Source organism: Cavia porcellus, unplaced genomic scaffold (genome assembly GCF_034190915.1).
Source record: "Cavia porcellus strain 051 isolate PalLab524CR breed Dunkin Hartley unplaced genomic scaffold, mCavPor4.1 scaffold_30, whole genome shotgun sequence".
NCBI lineage: Eukaryota > Metazoa > Chordata > Mammalia > Rodentia > Caviidae > Cavia > Cavia porcellus.
In genome coordinates, this window is record NW_026947513.1 from 32,322,194 (window position 1) to 32,347,326 (window position 25,133).

General features: G+C 39.8%; 1 protein-coding gene across 5 annotated transcripts in view; it reads left to right on the top strand.

Moving 5' to 3' along the window:
* Cracd (capping protein inhibiting regulator of actin dynamics) overlaps positions 1-25,133 on the top strand; it is a 357,802-nt gene that overhangs the window by 43,567 nt on the left and 289,102 nt on the right. The window lies entirely within an intron of this gene.

Sequence of the window (25,133 nt, forward strand, 5' to 3'; positions counted from 1 at the left end):
TAATACCAGGTTGTTTGAGTTCCAGGATAGCCCACGCTGTGCCTTCCTTTCCTCCCTTTGCTTTTCTTTCCGTGTTCCGTCGTCCTGGCTAACTCTGCATGTGTGGTCTGTTCTGCATCTGAGGGGTCGGCAAAATGGGAATTGAAATACCAGGGAAAACATCCACCTGAATTGAACATGTACAGGCCTTTATATTCCTTGTCCTTATTCCTAAGCAATATAGTATAACAACAGTTTACAAAGTATCTCCATTGTGTTGGGCGTTACAGTGTTTCCCCCCAAATAACCTGCCTTGCAGAATAGCAAGAGGATGTGATGGCAGGTGAGGCAAGGATAGGCTGATCGGGACTGGCATTTTTAACCTCTAGTTTTCAAGCTGATTATTTTCCAACTAGGTCTTGTTTGTGTGAAAAGAGAATAGGTAATGGTTTAAGGTATATGGGAGGGGCTAGAGGTACCGTTTAGAAGTAGACTGTATGCTTAGTACATGCAAGGCCCTGGGTTTGATCTCTTGCACTGCAAAAAGAAAAAAGTGTATGAGAGTATGCATAGTTTATATGTGAAAACCACACCATTTTATTTAAAGGATTGAGCATCCCCAAATTTGGGTATCTGCTTAAATCCTGGAACCAGTCTCCATACATGGTTTGACATTTCATTCATATTTGTGCCAATGAATCATGCATCCCTCTCTCTGATCACTTGCATTAAAATTATTTATCAATATCTTTGTCTTGCTCATGTACTGACTTCCTTCAGAGCCCAGAAATCTTGTTTGTTCCTTTCTAAACCTGAAAGCCTCTAACTCAGTTGATTCTATGACAGTCCCATGGAGTTGACATTGTCAGACTCATTCTGTGGATAAAGAAACAAAAATTTGAGAAAACAAAATATCTTGTTCAATATTACATAGCTAGGAGAGCTGAACTTTGTCAGTATTTACACATATGAGTCTGTATCCAGACTGAAAGTGTATTTTGCAGTAAATGCAAATTTAAGAAACACCCGTTTTTCTGTGATTTTCTTGTTTCTGAGGCAGTAGAAAGAACCATGCATTTAGTATCAAAGACCGGGGTTAAAATACTGCTTATACATTTCCAGTCGCACTGAGTTGTGCCAGATGATTTACTACCTTTTGGCTTAGCTCATCTTTTTTTTTAAATCGGTACCAGGGATCGAACTCACGACCACACACTTGCAAGGCAGGCACTTATGCCGCTGAGCTAAATCCCCAGCCCCATCCTTAGTTCATCTTTAAAAGGGCATAATAGTAATGATAATTAAACAACAATATAGTGAAGATGGAAGTGCTTTGTAAGGGACCTAAAACTACTAGGAGTTAATACTTTATAGTTTGAGTCTACATGTATAGACTCAAATCAGACCAGATTCTAACAAGCTTTTTTAGGTTTCTGATGGTATTGTGCCTTAACTTCTTCACTGAAAAATTAGACTTTACTTTAGGTACGAGGTATAAGTGAATGAATATTTAGTATCACCAGTAAAGTGTGACATTTAGAATGTTCTCTGAAAGTTTGGAAGTGCAGACTTACGTGCCTCCTAAAGGTCATACTTTAACTTGAAGCCAAATTTCATGTGCCAACTTAAATGGGTCACTTTCAAAGTGAAAGGAGCTTGTATTGCCACAGTTGCTGGGCTCCTTATCCTTTGTGCAGCTGTAAACATGATGCTTTCTCTTTCCTCCCTGCGTCCTTGCTGCTTTTGTTACCCGAAGGTTCACCTTGCAGATTTTTTTTCTAAGCCCTATCACTTTTCTTGGTAGAATGCCTGCTATTCAGTTGCTTCCTGTGGGGACCTGGAGACTGTGTGCCCTGGAACCACTCGGGCAAGGTAGCATGTTCTGTGGGTTTTTAGGGTCTGCGATCCTAAGATCCTGATGGAACTGCTCCAGGTACCTACCCATAAAGGAAGATTTATTTCCTGGATGTATAGAGTTTTATATGTCACTAGTCTGTATATAAGGTTCTTAATGAGGAATTTTTCCATTTAGTATATGATTTTACTTTAGAATTTCATTTGAAAATAGTTTCTTTGGTTTATCAGATGTATATTGAAGGGCATCTCTTTGCCAGAAATGAATTCCAGTGAGGGGATAGAATGGAGACCAGGGGAAACACTGGGCTTGTCTTAATCACATGGCTTAACACGAAAGAAAACTTCAAATAGGCTGGTGTGTGGTGGGTGCCAGGAACAGGAAGTGTAGGGCTGTTGGGGAACTTGAATGGACCACGGTCATGCCATCTGCCAGGTGCCCTCTTTCTTCTAGGAATCACTGTTTATATCCACAGTCCCACATGGAAATCGTTAGGGCAACTTGACCCTGTGCTGGGTCCAGGCGTGGATACCTGCCAAGCAGGACCAGTAACTTCCACTCCAGGCAATGAAATTATATATATATATATATATATAATTTTTTTTTTTTTTTTTTTTTTTTTTTTTGCTAAAAGCAATCGGCCACCATTATTTCCTACTGTGCCAAAAATTTTCGAAAGAATCATCTGTGTAGTCACTAAATTCCTTGCATCTCATAAGTGGTGAATTAGGATAATCCAATGGATCTAAATTGCATATTGCTTTAAACACTTCACCTGTGTACTCTATACCCCTACACATTATCAGTAGGAAAGATCATGGCATCTTTAGGTCTCATCAAATTAGAGAGCCAACCCAAGAACCACCAAAGTCATTAAAGAGTTCATCCTTACAATTCTGTTTCTCCAGAGCCACTCCTGGTACCAGGGTCTTTATCAGTCAGTGCTCACTAGATTATGGATTTGCAAGGTAGGTTTACAGTGGCTGCCTGCACAGGCAGGTATGGAAGAACACAGAAAGCCTGTCTGCGTGCTGGAGAGCCAAAGGATCTAGTCAAAAGTCAAAGGCTGAGAGCTCACTGTAGAGTCCAGTGCCTGTATCAGGAAGCTAAAGGGCCTTTGCTGGAAGGCTAGAATCTGTGCTGGAAGCCTAGAGGTGGACTCTAGAGGCGAAGGTGAAGACTGGAGCTTTTCTGAAGAAGCAGTGAGACTTCCTTCCTTCCCCTTCTCATTCCATCCAGGCTACAAGCCTGTGGATATTGATCACAGTGTTATTTGTTTGTTTGTTTTGGGTACCAGAAATTGAACTCAGGACCTTGCCCTTGCCAGGCAGGCACTGTGCTGCTGAGCTATATCCCTGGCCCCTGATCAGTTTTAGAATTCAAGCCCAGTTGGCAACGCACAGGCTACCCCCTTGGCTGCACCCCTCAGGCAAGGAGAGCAATGGCTGGGAGTGTGTGTGAAGCAAGAAGATATATCATGAACCCAGAGCAGAGACATTGGGCTTGCTTCTTTTATAACAGTCCTCTCCCAGAACTCAAGGGGTTGTACTAGAGCTACCTTGTGTTCCAATGACCTCAAGACCTCTGCTAGGTTCCACCTGCCAGTAATACTGCTCCATAGACCAGGTCTTGAGTCACAAGGCCCAGAGGGAGTCTCAAACCACATCCAAGAAGCAAAAATGCCAAGGAGTTCTGACTGTCCCAACAGTAATATGAAAGTGAGGCCCATGGTTCTTAGCATGAACCTGGAAGTGGAGAGCAAGACGATGCGAGAAAATGACTCTGATGCTTAGAGCTGTGTACACTAGAGATGGAGAGAGAGAGTTCGGGCAATGTTTGGGTTTCTGTTCCTTCTGAGATCCAATCTGAGGACCCAGAATCTTTATCATAAATTTCCCTTTTCATTGAAGCTAATTTGAGTTGAATTTATGATAGTAAACACCGGTGTAATTTTTTTTCTCGTACAGACATATGTAACATGGAGATCTAACCCAAATTAAGGAATCAGATACACAGTGTTGTAACTGCTAGATTCCCAGAAGAGCCCGTAAGTGGTGGTTGAACCCAGGGCACAGCTGGATTGATTTCCGTTTCTCCTTCAGATGCAGTTGTTCTTTCCTCCTGCAAGCTTTGCTGTGTGAGGAATCAGAGGAGCCAGGAAAGCTCAAGTGATGCCATGCCTGGGTTTTGGAGGAGCTTTTGCTGACCCAGTTGTACGCTCTGATGTTCCCACCTTGCTTTACTAATGTTACAGTTAAGTAGTCCTCGGTGGATTAGTCTGGGAAACTAGTTTCCATGTAACATTGTTCTGTGGTAAAGCAGTTCCCAGTTGTGAACAGGAATCTTTTTGCCCTTTTTTGGTTGTAGTAGTTCATTAATTTAACACTTTAGAAACTTAACTAATTTAAACTTTGGAAAGTGACCAGTAACATGGAGAGTTCTGCTGTCCTGGAGCTTTGATGGAGATAGGCAGTACATCAGTGCACAAATGAATGAACAAGATAGTTTTAGTTAAGTGAACAGTACTATGGGGAAAAATAAAAAAAATAAAATAAAAAAAATAAAAGAGGAGGCTGTAGAGTAGGTGGCTGGGGTCAGTGAAGGCATCACGAGGAGGGAGCTGTCCAGCTGATGTGTGTGGCAAGGAACACACTTCTCGGTCCCATCCCTCCTCGATGGTGAACACACGTCGGCCTGCGGTCCCTAGGAATATCTTTATGCTTATGAGAGTCAGCATTGTATACATCTGCACTGTTCCAGTACGGTAGTCTTTGAACACCAATATGGCTAACTGTTTCGCTGAGTGTGATGGTGCACATCTGTGTGTAGTTTGCAGTTTTGGAGAATAGTAACTAGCGATGTTTTATCACTGAGTTACATCCCTACCCCTTTTTATTTCAAAACACGCTCTCACAGAGTTGCCGAAGCTGGCTTTTGTCTTGTGATCCTCCTGCTTCAGCCTTGAGAATAGCTGGGATAACACATATGTATCATCATGTCTTGTTCCAGTATTTTTAATACTGATTATATGATATGATAACATTCTGGATACCTTAATAAAATATATTATCAAAGAAGGTTTCATTGGGTTCTTTTTCCTTGTTTAATATGGTGACTAGAAATTTAAAACAACATTGGTGGTTGGTATTTTATTTCTGTTGGACAGCACTGATACACATGAGTTAGCAGGTGCTTTGGAATCAGACCGATGTGGCTCTGAGTGGTGAGATCCCTGCACACTGGAGCTTTGTTCTAGTATCCGTGTTTTACTTTAGACAGTTTACTTGGTTCTCCTTGATTCTTCCTCATCTATCAGAGGGAGCTAGTAAGTACCTCGTAAGATGTTCAGAGGATGAAATCATGTTTGGTAATGTGCCTGGTGTGTGCTCGACTCTGGGATATCATGCTAGCCCGTAATTAACAGTTGTGACCTCCTCTCCCTGCTCCCTGGGATGGCACAAGTCAGTTGTGCCTCCGGCGGGTCCTTGCAGGTGTGCTCGAGATCAGAGGGCTGTACTGAGAAATTGCTCTGAGGCTCATGGTGTTGTATTTGTTTGTACTTTTATTTTGTTCTTTTCGCTTGAGGCTTCTGAGGTCTTTGTTAGGTAATAAAAGTAATCGTTTGCATTTTACACCTGAAGAGATTACAGGACTGTCAAATTAAGCCTGTTGGATTGCGGGGAGAGTGGCTGGGTTGTTGTGTCCTGGCCCCCCCTGTTCCCTGCCTTGGAGCACAGCTGTCTTCTCCACGGGGCTGTTGGCTCCTGCATAGGAAGCCAAGAGGTGGCAGGGCCACATTCCACTGCGTCTTCAATCCAAAGGGGTTCCTTCTCTTTGGAACCTTTCCATACTCTTGTTCTACAAAGTGACAAAACAGGCGACAGTATCAGAATCCTGAAGAACTTACTGATATTGCAGGAGATTTAGGTAACCAGAGGCCCTGTAGCCCCAGGCCACTTCAGGTAGTAATTGGTTGGAAAATGCTGATGTCTTTTATTTTGGCAGAAACACAAAGGTCTTTTCTTCCTGGGTGGTCTGTCCCTGTCTCCCTGCAGCTGGCAGTTTCTGGGCTTCTCACTGGAACCCTGGAGGTCTTGATAATTTGTTACGATTAGGAAAACTTTGCAGTGATGTCATGTGGAGGACTGAATTTGTCTGTTTATTAGGACAGTCACAAGAAGTCAATAGGATAGAAGTTGCTTAAATTTTAGTTCAATTAAAGTTATTTTAAAATGCAATGGCAAGTGGATTGTTTCCATATATCTTTCTTCCAACAATTGTTTTGAATCCTTGCTATTTCAAAGCAGTAGTGCATTCTTTTTTTCCATTTTTTTATTTAGAGAAAAAAAGCAAAACAGAAAAAAGGGTAGAAATATTGAATTTCAAGAAAAATTGACACTAAGAAATCATTAGTTGATAAATTACATATTGTCATCTTAGAAATAGTTGTTCAAGTTATAAAATCAAAACATAAAAAGTGGACAATCGCACAATGACAGTGCAAACCATTCTGTTCAGTGATCCAACAAAAACTTTGTAATATGGTTATCTATCTTACACACTTAAATGTACAGACAGTTATATCTTTAGAGCACTTTCCTTCCCTTTCATATTTACATTATCTATTGTCCATTTATCCTTCAGTTTTCTTTTTTTTTTTTTTTTTTTTTTGTCTTTTTCCTTTTTATTGGTACCGGGGATTGAACTCACGACTGCCTGCTTTCAAGGCAGGCGCTTATGCCACTGAGCTAAATCCCCAGCCCCCAGTTTTTATTTTTTACACTAGTGAGACAAGTGATGTTTACAAATATGAGTCTTACTTATTTCACTTATGAGGATAATCTCAAGTTGTCTCCATTTATCTATAATAGCCTCAAGACATCCTTTTTATAGCTGAATAATATTCCATTGTATAAAAATGCCACATCTTTTTTATCCACTCTGCAGATGATGGGCATTTTGGCAGCCTCTAAGATTTAGCTATTACAAATTGTGCTGCCATAAATACGGGTGCACATATACCACTGTGACATGATCTTTTCTATTTTTCTGGGAAAATACCTAGGAGGGGAATAGCTGAATTGAATGGAGCTTCCAATCCTACTCTTTTGAGGAATCTCCATACTGATTTCCATCGTGGCTGCACCAGTCTGCACTCCCACCAATGGTGGAGCAGTGTTCCTATTTCCCCACAGCGTCGACAATGTTTCTTATCTTTTGATTTTTCTGATAGCAGCCATTCTTTCCAGAGTGACATGAAATCTCAATCCTGTTTTAATTTGCATTTCTCGAATGACCAGTGAAGTATTATTTGTCATTTGTATATCTTCATCTGAGAAAGATGTGTTCGTCTCAGATACCCATTTTGGGGGGGGGGTCTTTGAATTTAGGGGCTTGATTTTTTCAATCTTCATATGTTCTGGATATAAGTCATTTGTCTGAGGGATTACCGATTAAACTTTTTCCCATTCTATGGGTTTTCTTTTCACTTTGTTGGTGATTTCTTTTGAAGTGCAAAAACTTTTTAATAATATGAGATCTCAGTTGTGGATTCTTTGAAGTATTTCCTGTGTGGTTTGCGTTTTGTTCATGGATCCTCTGCCTACCCCTGTGTCTCCAAATTTGTACCTACCTTGTCTTCCAGTAGATTTAGTGTTTCTCTTTTGCTATTTAGATCTTTAATCCATTTTGACTTTAATTTAGTGCATGATGATAGCCATGGGTCTAATTTCAGTCTGTGACATGTGGAAAGCCAATTTTTCCAACACCATTTATTATAGAGGCTGTCCTTCCAGTGAACATGTTTAGCCCCTTTGCCAAATATAAGGTGGCTGAGTGATTTTGTAGTTGTGTTTGTGTCTTCTAATCGGTTCCTTTGATCCTCAGATCTATTTCTTTGCCAGTACCATGTTGTTTTTATCACTGTATCTTTGTAGTATAGTTTCAAGCCAGCAGTTGACATGCCTCCTGTCTTCCTTTGTTGCCCAGAATTGCCTTTGCTATTTTAGGTTTCTTCTGTTTCCAAATGAATTTTAGGAATATTTTCTGTAGATCTGTAAGGTATGTTAATGGTATTTTGATTGAGATTGCATTAAATCTGTATAACAGTTTTGGGAGTATGGCCATTTTCACAATGTTGGCTCTTCCTAACCAAAAGCAAGGAATATCTTTCCATTTTCTAATATCCTCTTCAATCTCCTTTTTTAGAGTAGTATAATTTTCAGCGTATAGGTCTTTTACATGTTAGGTTAGGTCAATTCCTAAGTATTTCATTTTTGTAGATGCTATTGTGAATTTTGTGATATTTACATAATTTTTCCATAAGTTTTTTTATGTACAGGAATGTATTGATTTTTGAGTTTTGACCTTGTATCCAGCTATGCTGCTGAAGTTATTACCTCTACTAGTCTTTTAATGGAGTTTTTTGGGTCTTCTATATGAAGTATCATTTCATCTGCAAATAGTGATAATTTATCTTCTTCCTTTTCTATCTTTATTTTTTTATTTCTCTCTTTTGTCTGATTGCTCTGGCTAATGTTTCCAGAACTATATTGAATAGGAGTGGTGATAGTGGACATCCTTGTCTTGTTCCTGATTTTAGAGTGAAAGCTCTCAGTTTTTGTCCATTTAGTGTAATGTTGGCTGTTGGTTTGTCATAGATGACCTTTATGAGATTGAGGTAGGTACCATCTGTTCTGAGTTTCTGTAGGGTTTTTGTCATGAACAGGTGTTGGACTTTATCAAAAGCTTTTTCTGTGTCTATTGATATGATCATGTGGTTTTGCTTTTGGCTTTGTTGATGTGGTGTATTATATTTATTGATTTGAATATGTTAAACCATCCCTGCATTCCTGGAATAAATCCCATTTGGTCATGATGTATAATATTCTTGATGATTTGCTGCATTCTGTTTGCCAGTATTTGTTGAGACTCTTTTGCATCAATGGTCATTAGTGAGATTGGCCTATAATTCTCCTTTTGGTTGGGTCTTTCTCTGGTTTTGGTATCAGAGCAATACTTGCCTCCATGAGTTAGGGAGGATTGCTTTTCTTTCAGTTTCATTGAAGAGTTTAAGGAGTATTGGCATCAAATCTTCTCTAAATTTCTTGGAGAATTCAGCAGTGAATTCATCAGGCCCTGGGCTTTTCTTTGTTGGTAAGTTTTTAATCACATTTTCAATTTTAGTAGTTGATACTAGGTTATTCAAAATTGCTGTATCTTTTATGTTGAGCTTTGGTAGTTCATGTTTCTAGAAATCTGTCCACTTCTGTGTTTTCCACCTGTGTGAGTAGAGATTTTCAAAGTAGGTGTTCATGATCTTTTGAATTTCCATGGGATCTGTAGTAATTTCTCTCTTTTCAGTCCTTATTGCATTGATTTGAGTTTTTTCTTTCTTTTTCTTGATAAGGTTGACTAGAGGTTTATCAGTTTTATTTATTTTCTTAAAGAACCAGCTCTTTGATTCATTAATTCTTTGTATTGCTTTTTTAACTTCAATTGCATTAATTTCTGCTCTGATCTTTACTATTTCTTCTCTTCTATGAGCTTTGGGTTTGACTTGATCTTCCTTTTATAGCAGCTTGAGATGTAGCATTAGGTTGTTTATTTGTGTGAATGAGCGTTTTCTTGATATCACAATTTATTGCTATATATTTCCCTCTGAGGACCACTTTCATTGTATCCCACAGGTTACGGTATATTGTATCTGCATTTTCATTGAATTGTAGGTATTGCTTTATTTCTTCTTCAACTTTACCTATAACCCATTGGTTATTTAAAAGGTTGTTGTTTAATTTCCATGTATTTATGCAGGTTTTGCAATTTCTTTTGACATTAATTTCCAATTTTGGTGCATTATGATCAGAGAATATGCATGGGATAATTTCAGTCCCTTTGCATTTACTTGAGAATGTTTTATGGGGGCTTCATTGAAGATGGCGGCTTGATAGTTCACATGGTAGAGAGCCTCTCTGAGAAAAACAACTGAGACGCTAGAATTTAGCAACATGGAGAAGACCTGATGAAAGGAGAGGGATTCTCACGACTCAGGAAGAAACTGAAGAAAAAGAAAAAGAAAGAAAGGAACGAAAAACGTGGATGAAAGACTGGAACCACATGCTCTCACTGGGACTAGTCTGCATTGTGCTGGCATTCCCTGGAGTCGGACAATTCACAGTCGCACTTTCAGCTGTGGCCGCTGAAATTGGGAGTTGGTGAGTCTGGGGCCCTTGGTGGGAGGACGCAGTGCAAGGTAGTGTGGAGCCAAGGTGGAGAGATGCATTAATTTGCGGTTAGTGCTGGAAATTTGGTCCTGTGGCAAGTGTGGCCGGCTGGAGGACATATTGGAGTTGGGCATGATGGGCCTGAACCCAGAACTGCAGTGGCGTCAGTCAACCACCCCGGGCCCAGAGAGGACTGGTGGGACTTGCTTGGGCTAGGTCATGCCCCTGGTCGGGACCTAATAGGGATGAAACTGTCCCGAACTTGTGACGTCCGCATAGTACAGACTAAGGTGCTGAAGACACTCACTGGTTGACTGGCTCAGAGAAAAGGGGCCAGCTTGCATCATCCCTGCCTGCAACTCAGATAACAGCAAACTGGAGAAGGCACCAATCCCCTAGCCAGCACGCTTCAGAAAAACTGTAATCAATAGGGAGAGGGCATGAGACTTCCACCATACACCAGTCTGAAAGAAATCAGAAACATGACAAGAGAAAGAAATAAGACAAAGCCTCTAGCTGCTGACCCTGGGAAAATAAGTTCAGGAGAGGTAAATACAGAAGAGATCCAGGGCAGCAATCATACAATATCGGCCACAGCATCAGCGGACATAAAGAAATACCTTTGTAACCTCATAGACAAACTTAAAACTGAAATTCTAATCCAAGTGAGGCAAGATATAAAAAGATTAATAAAAGAAATACTAAGTCCCTCTCAAGAAGACACAGATGGCAGAACGGAGGAACCCATAAGGAAGAAAAAGAAGAGAAACCTTTGGTTAAGAATATAAATGAAATCTAGAATACATGAAACAGATCCAAAGAGGTTACCAGGAAATTAAAAACTCCAAAGAAAGGTGGCAAAATGCCTTGACAAACTAACGTTAGCCTTTCAAAACTTGAAGATAGATTTGCAATGTGTGATTGTGAAAGAAAAGACCTCTTAAAAATAACAAGGAACCAGGAAGAAACAATTCAAAGACTAGAAGATGACAAGAGGATCTATAACTTAAGAATAAAAAACGTGAGCAAAGAGGCAGGAGTAAGCACAAATGAATTACAAAGGCTATTCACAGAAAGAATTAAGGAAAACTTTACAAGCATAGGAAAAAGAAATGGTATCCAGATAAATGAGGCATACAGAACTTCAGCCAACTACAACCAAAACAAGATTTACACCCAGACATATAATAATCAAGATCCCAGAAATTCACCACAAGAATAGAATATTAAAAGCAGCTAGAGAAAAGAAACAGATTATGTACAAAGGAAAATCCATCAAAATAACAACAGACCTCTCAACACAAACTATCAAATCAAGAAGAGCTTGGAGTGAAGTGGTCCAAGCCCTGAAAGAAAATAACCTCCAACCCAGATTAATGTACCTGAAAAACCCCTCTCAAAATTAATAGAGAAACAAGATGTTTTAATGACAAGGAGGAACTGTGGGAGTTCATGACCATCAGTCCAATCCTACAAAAATACTGAAGGACATTCTAGAGAGAGAGAGAGGAAAAAATACCAGGATTCCTGCAACAGTGGCAGAGAGGTCTCAATGAATGGGGCAGACAGTGGAATGAAGGAGAAAAGTGGATAAATAAGAGCAGAAAAATAGAATAGCAGAGATGAGGCAGAGAAGGTGGGCTATAATCTCTAATATAGATGGCCTTGAAACACTAACAAAAAGAAACACAGGCAGAGTAGATTAGGAGGCAGGATCCATTGAGAGTTTCTGAATAGGAAATATACTCAACCTGAAAGAAGGTTAATAGACTGAAAGTGAAAGATGAAAAAAAGATGTCATATAGTTGTGTGCTTTTGTATTTGGTGCATATATATTTATAATTGTTCTTACTCTCGAAGTTTTCCACTAACAAGAATGTAGTGACCTTTTTTTTATCTCTTTTAATCATTTTAGGTTTGAAGTTCGCATTGTCTGCAAACAGAATATCTACCCCTGATTTTTTCAGGGTTCCTGTTGCATGGAATACTGTTTTCTATCCTTTGACTTTTAATCTATGAGTTTCCTTTTGAGTCAAGTGTGTTTCTTGTACACAGCATATTGTGGGATCCTGTTTTTTGATCTATTCTGTCAACCAGTTTCTTTTGATAGGTGAATTGTGGCCATTTATATTGATGGATATAACTGATATGTACTGGCTGAACTTTGTCAGGTTATGTTCCTAATGTTTGTTTTCTGCTTTTCCCCCTTGTTTAATTGCTTGCCCTGCCTGGTGGTTTCTTTCTGTTGTTGTTCTGGAGATTATGGTCATTTTTATCTCTATCTAGTATGTCTTTCAATAGTCTTTCTGGGGTTGGTTTGGGGGACATGAATTTCTTCAGTTGTTCTTTGTCATGGAAGTATCTTGTTTCTCCATTAAATTTGAAAGACCTTTTTTCTGGGTACATCAATTTGGATTCTTTCTTTTGGGACTTGAAATACTTTACTCCAAGCTCATCTTAACTTGAGGGTTTGTGCTGAAAAGTCTGCCATAACTCTCATGGGCTTTCCTTGCTAGATGAGTTGTGTCTTTCTCTAACAATACTAATGAATTCTTCCCAAGAAGTCATAATAATGTGTGCTACATCAGTGCCCTTGCCTACTTCAGTCATTTAATTTAAAGTCTTGGTAAAGAAATATAGAGAACAAGTTTAGATATGGTTTATATGTGTGTGTATATATATTGTATAACTTAAATATCTATCAGGTGGCTTACAAAGTACATTTTTGACAATAAAAGCAAAGAAATTTAAAAATCTTGGTAATTCTGGTATTTAAAAAATTATAAAATATTGTCAAACTTGAAGAAACATTGTGACCATTGCATTTACCATCCATGTAATAAGTGTTAACTCTTTGCAAGATTTGCTTAAAATTTTTCTTTTTAATATATTTTAAGAATGAATTAAGATGCATTCAAATTCTCTTGGTTTCCCTTAAGAGTCCATTCACATCCTTTTTAAGGTTACATCCTTTTTGTTTTAAAATACTTGCAATATGGATAGTAATCATGATTACAATTTGGGCAAGTGAAAGATTTAAAAATACGACATATATCCTTCTGCATCTGTGTGTGTATGTATTATTGACAATGTTCAAAGTATTTTTTAAAGCGATTGTACCAGTTTGTGCATCTACCAGAAAAGTATAAAAGTTGTAATGTATCTACATCCTTACCACCACTCACTGTTGACAGAGTTCTAATTTTTGCCAATAGTTGAACATTTTAGATATTAAAATATTATGATATAATGGCCATTTAATTATTAAACTGTTTTGTTTTTTTCCAAGGGCCAGGTTACCAATGTTACCCATTTTTTCAATTGTTTTATCATTTTCTTTCCAGTTTCAAGGACATATTTATATATTTTGGATCTCTCCATCTGTTTTGTGTCTTTTAGCTGTATGTTACCTTTAATCAAGATGAAGTAAGCAGATTTATCAGTTCTTTTTTGAAGATAGAATCTTGTTATATTGCCTCAAGCACTTCTCACTCCTTAGCCTCTCAAAAGATGTTATGGTTTGGGTGCAGATAGCCTCCCCAAGCCTCATGCAGTCATAGACACGCTGAATGTAGTGTTTTTGAAGTGTCTCTTTTGCTGTGTTTGCTTTTGCTGTTTGTGGTGGCCATGAACGGCTGCCTTGCCTTGCCATCCTACCTTGGAGCCAGCTGAATATAGACTGAAACCCCCAACTCTGTCAGAACTAAACCTTCTCTTGCTTCACTTTGGATATCAGGACATCAGGTATTTTGTTTCAATAATGAAAGAAAAGTAGTAAGACAGAATTTAGTACTGGGAGTGGGGTCATTGCTGTCCCTGTACCTGACCGTGTGATTAATAAGCCTTTAGGAATGGCTTGTGGGAAGAGTTTGGAAAGGTTTGGAGATGTCACTTGAAAGAGTGGCACTGAAACAGCTTAGGCTGTTCTGTAGGGGTGATTCTAGTCAAAGCGCAGGAGACCAGAAGGTTGGTAGAAAGCCTGCCGGTAAAGTCCAGGCTCAGGAGGTTTTTCCTGGGAAGGGGGACTGCACTGGTTGTTGGACTCCACATGATGTGTGTTATGGCTTGGCAGAAAGTTTGTCTGCATTTTGCTCATGTCCAAAGACTTTGCCTGAGACTGAGATTAAGGATGATGGACTGATTAATCTGGCAAAAGAAATTTTAAGGCATTCTAATGTTGAGGTTATGACTGTTGTAGCTTAGCATAACTAATGCCATCTTGTGCCCTGTATTTGACCCTGAAGAGTGAAAAATTACTCAGGGTACAAGTCCCAAGAGAAAAGCATAATGAGCTGCACCCACAAGAGAAAAATTAATCTGCTCAACAAAGAAGCAGAATACAGGTGTCAACTAAAAATTAATGTAAGATTCTAGCTAAATTGCTTCCAACAGGATGTCTTTTTGTGGTTTTCTGCTTTAAAAACTGTAACTTTCCAGTTCAGTGCCACTTATTTGGACTCTGAAACGGTCCATGGGTGGTTGCTGAACTCAGCTAATAAAATTCCAAATTTATCAGTTTGGCTGCTTGGATTCCTATATTGTTCAGAAATCCACTTTAATGACCATGGGTATTATTGGGGGCTTTTAGCTAGATTTATGTTGTAAATCAAGATCAAGATTGTGAATTTGGCCAGAAATCTGTGGACTGTAAAGGTAAGAGCTGAGACTTCAATTTCTGAGAAGGATCAGAGAAATAAAAAAAGGTGGCCTGGGGGCATCCTGGGAAGTAGCGGGTCACCACCCTTTGCAGCCTCAAAACTGCAAATGTGAAAAGACTTTGCTCAGAGGAGAAAGCCATAGAGCACATTGTTCCAGAGTGGCGTTGGAGGCCATTGGAGGCAAAATGGTGGCAGCTGCACCAGATTCCAACATGGTGGCAGCATAGAGAAGCTGTTCCTCAGTTAAGTTCAGGCATGTGATCTTTATAGCCAAGAGAGAGAGGAAAACTTGGCTACTACTCCAGCAAGCAGCAGACCTTGGCAGCATCTATGTAGCACTGGGTTTAGGCAAATGAAGAATGCACAATTTCTGAGGTTAAGACAGCTTCCACCCTCATTTTAGAAGGCCTGGGAGGCCAAGCAGTGTGTCCCTGAGGGGACAGTAAAGCTGTGAATGTGGAGCCAAAGGTGCAGTGGGGACACCAGAAGTTTGAAAAAGGCAGGAACATGGATCATCCAAGGAAAGCTGCAAAGACTGAGTAGATTGGGCTTAAGAGAGAATCTGTGGGATCTGGGGATTCAGCTCAGCGGCATAAGTGCCTGCCTTGCAAGCAGGCAGTCATGAGTTCGATCCCTGGTACCAATAAAAAGAAAAAAGACAAAAAAAAAAAAAGAGAATCTGTGGGAACTGGAAGACCCGGGAAGTGCTTTTGGGGGTGGAACCACACAAGCCCTTTGGAGCTCACAATTTGCCACAGATTGCATCAGATGTTGGACATGCAACTATAGGTCTTAACATTTGCTTGCTGGATTTTGAATTTGTTTTGGTCCCAATCCTTTGTATTCTCCTGTTTGTACCTTTTGGGATGGGAATGTTTGTCTCGTGCCATTGCATATTGGAAGTGTTTAACCTTGTTTTCATTTGTACATAGGCTTGCAGCTAGAAGTTTGACTTCCATCTTGGAGGAGACCTGGGGCTTAGACTTTTCAGCAATGCTGAAACTGTTAGAACTTTGGCAACTCTTGCAGATGGACTTAATGTCTTTTGTATAAAGGATGTACATGAGTCTTTGGGGGACCAAGGGTGAAATGTTATGGTTTGTGTTTGAATGGTTTCCTCAAGCCTCACAGATGTGACTGAATCTAGCATTTATGATTTGTTTGATCCAGTATTTGTTATTAGTTTGTTGTCTATCCCTGGGATTGCCAATGTGAGTGTTGCACCCACCCAGGGACAGAGCTGACATACAGTGTAAGGGCAGGAAGAAGGCCTGTCTTTCCTTTTTTTTTTTTTTTAAATGCTTTGTTTGCGCTTGGTGTTTGTGGTGGCCATGAACAGCTGCCCACTATGCCATCCTGCCATGGAGCAAGCTGAATATGGACTGAAAACCCCAAAACTGTAAGAAATACACCTTCCCTTTCTTCACTTTGAGCATCAAGTATTTTATCTAGACAGTGAGAGAAAAGTAACTAAGACAGAAAACTTTCAAAGTGGGTCCCTAAGGTACTTCCTGAAGAGACATGGGCTATGAGGAAGATCCACAGAGATGGAGTTAGAAGCTCCAGTGGGCTAGCAATGATGCCTGGAGCCAAAAGATGACAGTGTCTCAAGAAAAGAGAAAGCCATCCCCTGTCTCAGGTGCTGCTGTGAGGTCAGGGATGGTGAAGGGTTTGGCAGCATGAAAGTCACTGGCAACAGTGACGAGATCATTCAGCGAATGATGATGGTGACAGATGGAACGGATAGGGATAAAAGAAAGAGTTGCATTGAAGACAGCAAGAAGAAACAACTTTTCTGAGTTTCGCTGCAATATGGAGCAGATAGGTAGGACAGAAACTATAGAAGGGAAACAAGGAGTTGGGAGTTCTTATTTTTAAAGACGAGAAGGTTAGCGTGCTTATGTGCTCCCCTAGATGCTGACAGATGCTTATATAAATAGGGAAGTTAGAGCTGTAGTAGGGGCGAGTACTTCCTGGGCCTTGTCCTGGCATGAATAAGAGTGGACAGGGTCCATGCACAAAAGAGGAAGTGTGGGCTTAGACAAGGACATGGCTAGAGGCAAGGCAGAGGAGATCCTGGGCTGAGAGCTGGTGGACATTCTCTTCTGAGTAATTCTGATTCATCGGTCCAGGGTGAGGATCGGGTGGCCCCATGAAGCTTGGAGAGCAGAGGGTAAAGTAGGAAAGAATTATCAGGAGAGAGGAGTAATGGATGCTGCTGTCATGTATTGGGGTTGCTGCAACCGCTGCAAGGGCTATGCTCCTTGGGCTGAGTGACCATAAGTTGAAAATGGGACCTGTCAGTCTGGTTAAGTGTTGCCCCATGCTCAATCAGAAGCATTGGGTGTAGCTGGGTTTAGTACTTTGACAGATGAATAGGAGAAAATGAGAAGAGAGACCACAAAGGTGAAAGTGTGCATGAGGAGGTGGCAGTGATGCTGGATTGGGTATCTGAACTGTGAGGAGGGGAGCTGAGGACAAGAAGATAGTGAGTGGTGCTGAAAGGGCTGGGCCCGTGGCTTGTGGGTCCAGTGAGAGCAAGGGATTTGCTGATGGAGATACTCCGAGAAATAAGCAATGTTAGAGAACAGGATGGAAGAGTCGCTGTATTGATAATGTTAGAGAAGGCATTTTCACTTTTGAGCTTGTCTTTAGTTGACAGCTGGTTTTTTTTTTTTGTCTTTTTCATTTTTATAGGTACCGGGGATCAAACTCACGACTGCCTGCTTGCAAGGCAGGCGCTTATGCCGCTGAGTTAAATCCCCAGCCCCTAGTTGACAGCTGTTTTAAAAAATTGTCTCTTGATTGCACCTGACCTCCTCCATCTCAGTTGTTAATATTCTACAAAGTGACACATATGTTTCTCTAAAGGATTCTAGAATGAAAAGACATTTTTGTGTGTACGTAGTTTTCCAAAAAAGGTTGTTTAAGAAACTGTAAATACTTTGCTGGTTTTTGCTGACTCTTTAAAATATTGTGCTAAAAGCCCTTTGGCAAAAAAAAAAAAAAAAAAGTGCCCTTTGGCAAATCCAGTGAACTGAGACATTCCTGTTTGAATTTCTGGTGCTTTAAGTCCGTTGACTTTATGGATGTTTTTCTGTAGCACAGGTAGGATGCTTAGTGAAGTTACTTTGAAACTAAAATCAAATCAGATGCTCCTGAAGCTCAACTTCAGAAAACAGGAAGGACTGAGGTTTCTGGCAAAGTAGTGACAGGTTCCGGTTTGGATGAGTTGTAACATTGCCTTGATTTGTTTGTTTGTTTTTCATACATGAAAAAATTTTTAAAGTTTTTATTTTCATGTGTAAGTTAAATGTTAACACATTTGTACTTTGGTGAAAATGTAAGAAGTATTAACAGTTTTGGATAATTCTATAAAATGAGATCAATTTTAAAAAGCAAATTAATTACTGAAGATTATTTCGGACCTATTTCTGAAAAATTTTGGTTGTCACAGACTTAAAGCTCTTTTGCTTCATTTTTAATTATAGATGTAATCACCTCTCCTTCTTACTGCTAGGATGTAAGATAGCAACAAGGCAATTCCCAGGGGTCAGCAGCTCAATTCCCAGAAGACCTCGCCTTTACTCTTGACCGCCACCAGTGTCTATTGTTTATCAAAGTAAACAGCCTGAGCACCTGCTGAATGTTCACCTGCCTGATTATATTAGAAATGGCATTTGTGCAGATTCTGAGACCATTCACCAAGACAGCTACTTAGATTTCATTTGGAGGTGTAGGTAATTTTGGGCCTCTGACTCAGCAAAGTCTGTTTTGAGAACTCAAAACTCATCTGGTAAGAGCATTGCAGGTAGGTACATTTCAAGTCACATGAAGGACTTGAGTTGGCCAGACTTGTAATTCTACGGGCGACCGCCTTACTCAAGTACGTTTTTAAAGGCAAAGGTCTTTGTTTCCTTTGACTGCTTTAATTTTGCAAATGAAGTTCACCTTATAAATACCTGCTCTTTTGGAACATGCTTTGATGCTGTGCTTACCTGGTTTTGCCGAGAGGTATGACTTGGCCCAAATCACAGTTTCCCCAACTTAAAAATAGGCCTGTCTGTGGCTCAGAGGAGCTGTATCCTTCAGCGGCCTACACCGGGGCATTTGAGGCTTTTGGCATATCGACTCTTCCGAAATGGCCAGTTTCCATGAGTCCCGGTGTCCTTTGATGGTTTTACCCTGAGACCTGGCTCTCTTTCCTGTGACTGATGGGTTCAAGAAAGGAAGCTCTGTGTGCTGAGCAGACATGGAGACTTCCCTGGGCCAGCCACAGAGTTCAATTTGTCACTCACTGGACTAAGTTAATTGAGCAGCATGCTGGAAGTGGGGCAGACTGGCCAGCGGGTCATCGCACAATGCCGGGTGTGTTGCTGTAGACTGAGTCTGAAACTGCGTTGTCTCTCAATCCACAGAGCTATTGAAATAATACGCTGGGGAAATCATATGTGTGTCATTTTTGGCACTAGATTTTGGTCCTTGAAACCAGTTGTGTGGTGTTTTTCCAACAAGATTACTTCTAGAAAATGAATGAATTTTTTGTTAAAAGAATTAATTATTTAACGTCAACATCAGAAGGAATGAATCATTCTTTTAATAGCATGTAGAGCTAAATTTATTAATAGACTTATGCTGTTTTAAGTGGCCTGATATGCTCATTGTCCCTAGGTTAATTATGAGAAAATTTGATATTTTACTGACAAGAAGTAAATGGTTACAGACTTTAGAGTAGTTAATACATTTAAATGAGCAATTTTGCTACCTTTTTTTTTTTTAACAAATCTAACATTGGGAGGGTTTAAGGCTTCTTTTTATGAACTGAAATGTGTCCCCACCAAAATTCATATAACTAAGCTTCTAAACCCTGATATGTCACAATGTGACTTTATCTGGAGATGAAATTGTTACAGAAGTAAAATGGGGTTAGAGGTGGGCCCTAGTCCAGTTACAACGAGAGGACATTTGGACACAGAGGCACACGTAGTAAAGACGCAGAGAAAAGGTGCTGTTCTCCAAGCCAGCAGAGAGGCATCTGTTCTGCCTGCATCTTGTTCTTTGGCTTCTGGCCACCAGACTGTGACAAAACAAGTTTTGACTGTTTAAGCTGCTGTGTGTCGTACTTTTTGGAGCAGCTGTTGCAAACAATGACATGTATCACTGTGAAAAAGAGAATAAAAACCAAGACTTTATAGGGTAAGTCAGTGAATGAAAGTTTTCAGCTCTCAATTTAGACTAAGCAGGACCTGGTAGGTTAAACCATGGCTTGGTCCCCCTGGTGCCAATGCAGAGCCCCAGCTCACAGGGAGGGTGGAGTCAGGCAGCATGAGGCTTTCAGTCGGGAAAGGACCTTAGGCCTCACCATTGCAATCCTCAAATTTCTAGATGGGGAGCAACTCCTGTTTAGATGGCCCATCTAGGGTCCCAGGGCGAGTTTGGGGTATAGACACATTCAGAAATCAGGTCTCTTACTCTCTGGTTTAAAGGCTGGACCCAGCCCCTTTTCCTCTCAAAGCTATTTCTGTGCACAATCAGATTTTACAGTTTTGACACAATTGACTTAGGGAAGCAACTAGTATTCTTCTTGACTGCCTTCAGGCTTTTTTTTTTTTTTTTTTTTTTTTTTTTTGTGGTCTGAATATTTTCTATCTATAAAAAGCCATAAAAAATAATATAATTACCTGTGCAATACCATTTTATACTATTAAAATACTTTAAATTGAGTTATGCCCTTTCCTTGGTCACATTTTCTTCCTGTTTCTAGAGGTGACTGCTCTCTTACATTTGGCATTTAACCATATATTTCTTTGTGCTTTTACTAAAATGAGGTCAATTGGCAGGTACTAAGTTGCAGTTAGCTAGGAGTGAGATCTTCGCCTGTGCTTCTGCCCAGTGGGATGCCTTTAGATATTGATTGTGTACTCCATATATCAAAAGCTACAAAAAAGGATTTTTGGATGTCTTTAACATAAAGAAATGGTAAACTTATTTAAGGAAATCGTATGTGTATGCTGATTATACAATGTAAACTTGTATGGAAACATCACATCTTTAACATGTATAATTTTTGTCTCTATCAGTTAAAATTTAAAAAGTGAATATTACTATATAACGTATATTGTTTGTATATTAAATATTATATGAAAGATTCAAAATAGCGTAGTGTTTTCATTGAACCTACACACATCCTCTGTGTGTTTTGTATCATCCTTATGTTACTTACCGTACCTAGTACAATATAAATGCTATGTACATAGTTGTTATCCTGTGTCATTGGAGATTCATGACAGAAGTAAAAGTTTGGATATGTTCTGTACATGCAATTTTTCCTGTCCATGTTTGGTGAAATCACAGATGTGGAACCTGATAATGCAGAGGGACAACTATTCTATACTTCTCTATTCTCTTGCTGATACTCAAGCTACTTCTGGTTTTGTTCTGTCAGAACTGATGCTCCCATGAATATTTTTAGACATATTTCCTTGTGCATATGTATGAGCTTATTTAGGGTGTGTGTCTGTGGGTAGAAGTGCTGAGTCACAGGATGTGTACATTTCAGACTTTACAGACATTTGCAAAATGGTCCTACAGATTACTTGTACCAGTTTACACTCAGCTTAATAGCATGAACTCTTCACATTCACATCCTTGCCAGAAATGAGTTTTTGCCAATCTAATACATTTTAATTTCTCACATTATGAATATCAACATCTCTTTCATGTCTAATGGCTACTTGAGTTTTTTAAATATATCCTTTTGTTTTTCTTCTGTTCATAGTACAACATAGATCAAGTGGTCCTAATGCCCACCTTCCCCATTTTACAAATGAAAAACCAGGAGCTAAAGAAATGTGGTAACTACTGTAGCACAGAAATCCCAAACAGAAGTCAGATTCCATGACTCCCAGGCCTCTGTCCTTTTATATCCAACTATCAAACCCTGCATTTGAAGAAAGGACCTTTTGGTGAGGTTCAGGCTCCAGAACTGGAGTTCTCAAATTAGTTTTACTAAAGTGTGCATGGGTGACTATAGATGCGTATTTGGTTGTACCTGAACTTGAAAACCCTAATCATCAGCTCCTTGTTTAAAACCCTTTGGTCCCCTTTTGTTCTCTGGAGGTGGAAGTTGCTAACTTAGTGTGTGGTATTTGCCCTCCTTGCCTCTATACAACCTCTCTAGTCCTCTTTACCTCTCCTCCAACCACCTGGTTGGCTTTTGCATTCATATTTGCTGAACCTCTTTTCACAGCACCTCTCCATCCTCTGTATTTCTGGGGTTGCAGCTGCCACCATCCCTTCCCCGGAGAAGTCTCCCCATCCCCGAGTAGACCTCTCCCCTGTCTTGTGCTCACAAAGCCTTTCCTACACAGCACTCAGTATGGTGCAGTTATTTATTAGGTTGCAGAAGGAAGGCACTGAGTGTGTCTGCTCACCTTCCTATCCCTGGCTTTTAGCTGTGTGCTGTGTGCCTGGCTTTTAGCTGTGTGCCTGACTTATGGCCAGAACTCCCTAAATATTTGTGGGACAAGTGAATGAATAAATGGTCAGTCTTCACAAAGCCCATCTTGCTGTAGTTCCCTGGGGGTGACAGTCTCTGTCTAATTGGACTCAGCCTAGCTATGCACATGTTCTTTGGAAGAACCACACCATATGGACTGTAGTATAAAGATGTATATTCATGGCTCAAAGGACATGGCAGTGGGATAGGCAGGAGAGGAGAAAAAAAAAAAAAACCTGAAACAAAACAAAGAGGATTATCCATAGGGAGGAGACAAACTGATCATATCTGCCCAATGAGACAGCCCCCAGATGGGGCCACTGAACGCCCCCTGAGGGCTCCAGTTCCCCAGCTGGCTGCATTAGCCACACATTGGAGGCCGTTTGGACCATGGAGGAGGGGCCACTTTTAGTCTTAGCAGCTTTTATTGACCTAGAGAAAAAACCTTTGGATAGATCTCGGCTGGGTCTTTGCTTATAAGAGTCTGGTTTGAAGAACTCAAACTAAGGGCTTAATAGAAAAACAAACAGTTTGGAATCTTCCCTGAATTGGTTCCTTTAACTTGCATAAGCCTAATGTAGATTCTGTATGATTATTATTTTGTTACATTAATTCTTAGAATAATGGAAGCCCTAGCATAGTCCAGTGTCCAGGTCCAGGAATCCGTGTGTGTGTATGTGTGTGTGTTGCTGGCCTTTGCTTGTGCTAGACAAGTGCTTCACTGTTGAACCACATCCCTAGCCAGACATCTTGCCTTTATTACTCAGTTTCCTATTCTGTGTTTTGTAATTCCAATGTTGCCTAGAATGGAAGTCAAAAAGAGACACCTTTACATTTTTGTGGGCATGTCTATGATTCTTAAAACATCAAAGAGCCACCCTTCTTTATTATTTGGTTTTTCTGAGGCAGGGTCTTGCTCTGTAGTTCAGGCTGGACTGTAACCCGTGATCTTCATCCATCAGCCTCCTCAGTGCTGGGATTATAGATATGTGCCACTGCAGCCAGCTTTATAGTGTCCTTAATTTGCTATTAAAAAATATATTATCTTTGGACCATCCACTTAGAAATAGGTAGCAAACATAGGCTTTCAAGATGAACCCTAATGAGTTGTCATATTTTCTCATTAGCGGTGGCTCTCTTTCCTAGGCAGAGAGTTTGGACTTCAGTTAGCTTTAGCCTTGGGACAGGGGGTCTGGGCAGGCCCTCCTCCATGAACTCTGCGCTTTCACTGAAAACAAAGAGTGAATGGTGTTGCTAGAATACTGAACAGAAACATGGATACTAATTAAATAAAACTACCCCACTCCCATAATTCTGTTTCTTTTGCTATACAATAGAAGATATTTGCTTGTGGCATATTATTGATTTTTCAACATGACTACATGGTAAGAGCCTCCAATTATTTCCATTTTTAAGTAAAAATAACAGATTCAGTAAGGCTGAGTTGTTTAATCTACAAAGCACAAAGTCAAACGTTTTCATTTTTAATGAAACAATATGTTAATATATAATTCAAAGTCGTCATGTGTTGGTGTGAAGTTTTGTAATCTCATTGATGGATTTAGCACTTTCTCCTACATAATAAGCTCCATGTTAGAAGTTGGCTTCTGCCATTTATGTTGTCGTCATTATTAGCTGATGCCTGCTTCAGTGTAATAGACAGTACCCTTTCAACCTTTCAATGCCTTTGTTTTCCATAAAGATTCACTGAATATGCAAATTAGCTGGATTATGATTCCCAAGGTAGGGTGTCTATCATGTATATTAATGGGATTTATTGCATATAACCCTACTGTCTTTCACTGTTGCTGCTTTCTTTAAATCTATCCTTGCAAAGTTTAACTGATTCTTGCTGAGCTCTGGGCTACATTGCTTGTGTTTGGCAAAGTTGTAAAAAAGATTTTTTCTTAAATAATCCTTAATGTGAAATAAAAAGTTAACCTAAAAAAATTCCTTTATGTGACCTCTAACTTCTAGAGGATTCTGTCAGAACCTCAAGCTCTTGTCTCGTGAAGTCCTGCTTTCTGGAAGGCTGTGGGGTGTGTCACTGCCTGGTCTCCTGTGGACGAATGTTCAGGCCCAGGTGGAATGGTTGCCCGTGCTTTGTCTAGACGGGGTCTTCTTAAATCCCAGTCTGGGCTCTTCATAAGGCACACTGTGCTTTCAAGCCTGGGCTATTTGTCTTCTAAAAATTCTTTATAATCTTATTTGTTCCCAGGCCATACATCTTTAGGCATAATCCTTCTGCTCCTTTAGATTTCTGTATAAGTTGGAAAGGCCCTTGGGAGCTTCCAAATTATAAACCATAAACAACTAAAAAAGCACAGTAAAAGGAGACGTGAAGTTCGTGTCCCAAGAGACGATCCTGCATTAAAGAATTAAAAAACAAAACTCTGGAGACTGCTGATATTTAAAAGCCTCATCTTTTCTGAAGCAGATTTTTGTTTTTCTTGGCTTGCCTGTCACTGTCAATCTGAATAGTTTATCTGGAAAGTTCTGAGTCTGGCAAGATTGATCTGTTCCAATCTGCAGTCCTTTTCAGCGTTTGCTGTGTGGAAGTGTTCTCAGCAGCCAGAAAAAAGCTGTTTTATAGTCAGAGCAGGTTACATAGTTTCCTAAAGCAAATAGCAGGCCAGTTATCTGAATTCCGTGAGAGAAATACTCTTTTTCTCTTTCTTTCTTGGTTTCTGTGTAATAGTTTAGTCCTTAATAATCAGATCTCATTTAATTTGTACAAGAACGTGATACTATTTAGTGAACACCATTGAGCTGTGATCTTTGTCACAGTGGAAAAGCAGGAAAATATTTACTACAAAAGCTTAAGGCATTTTGAAGGAAAACTTCATGTTAAGACTGTGCTTCTTGTTGCACCAGAAATAATTAATTGATGGAACTATCAGCAACACACAAGAACATCTATT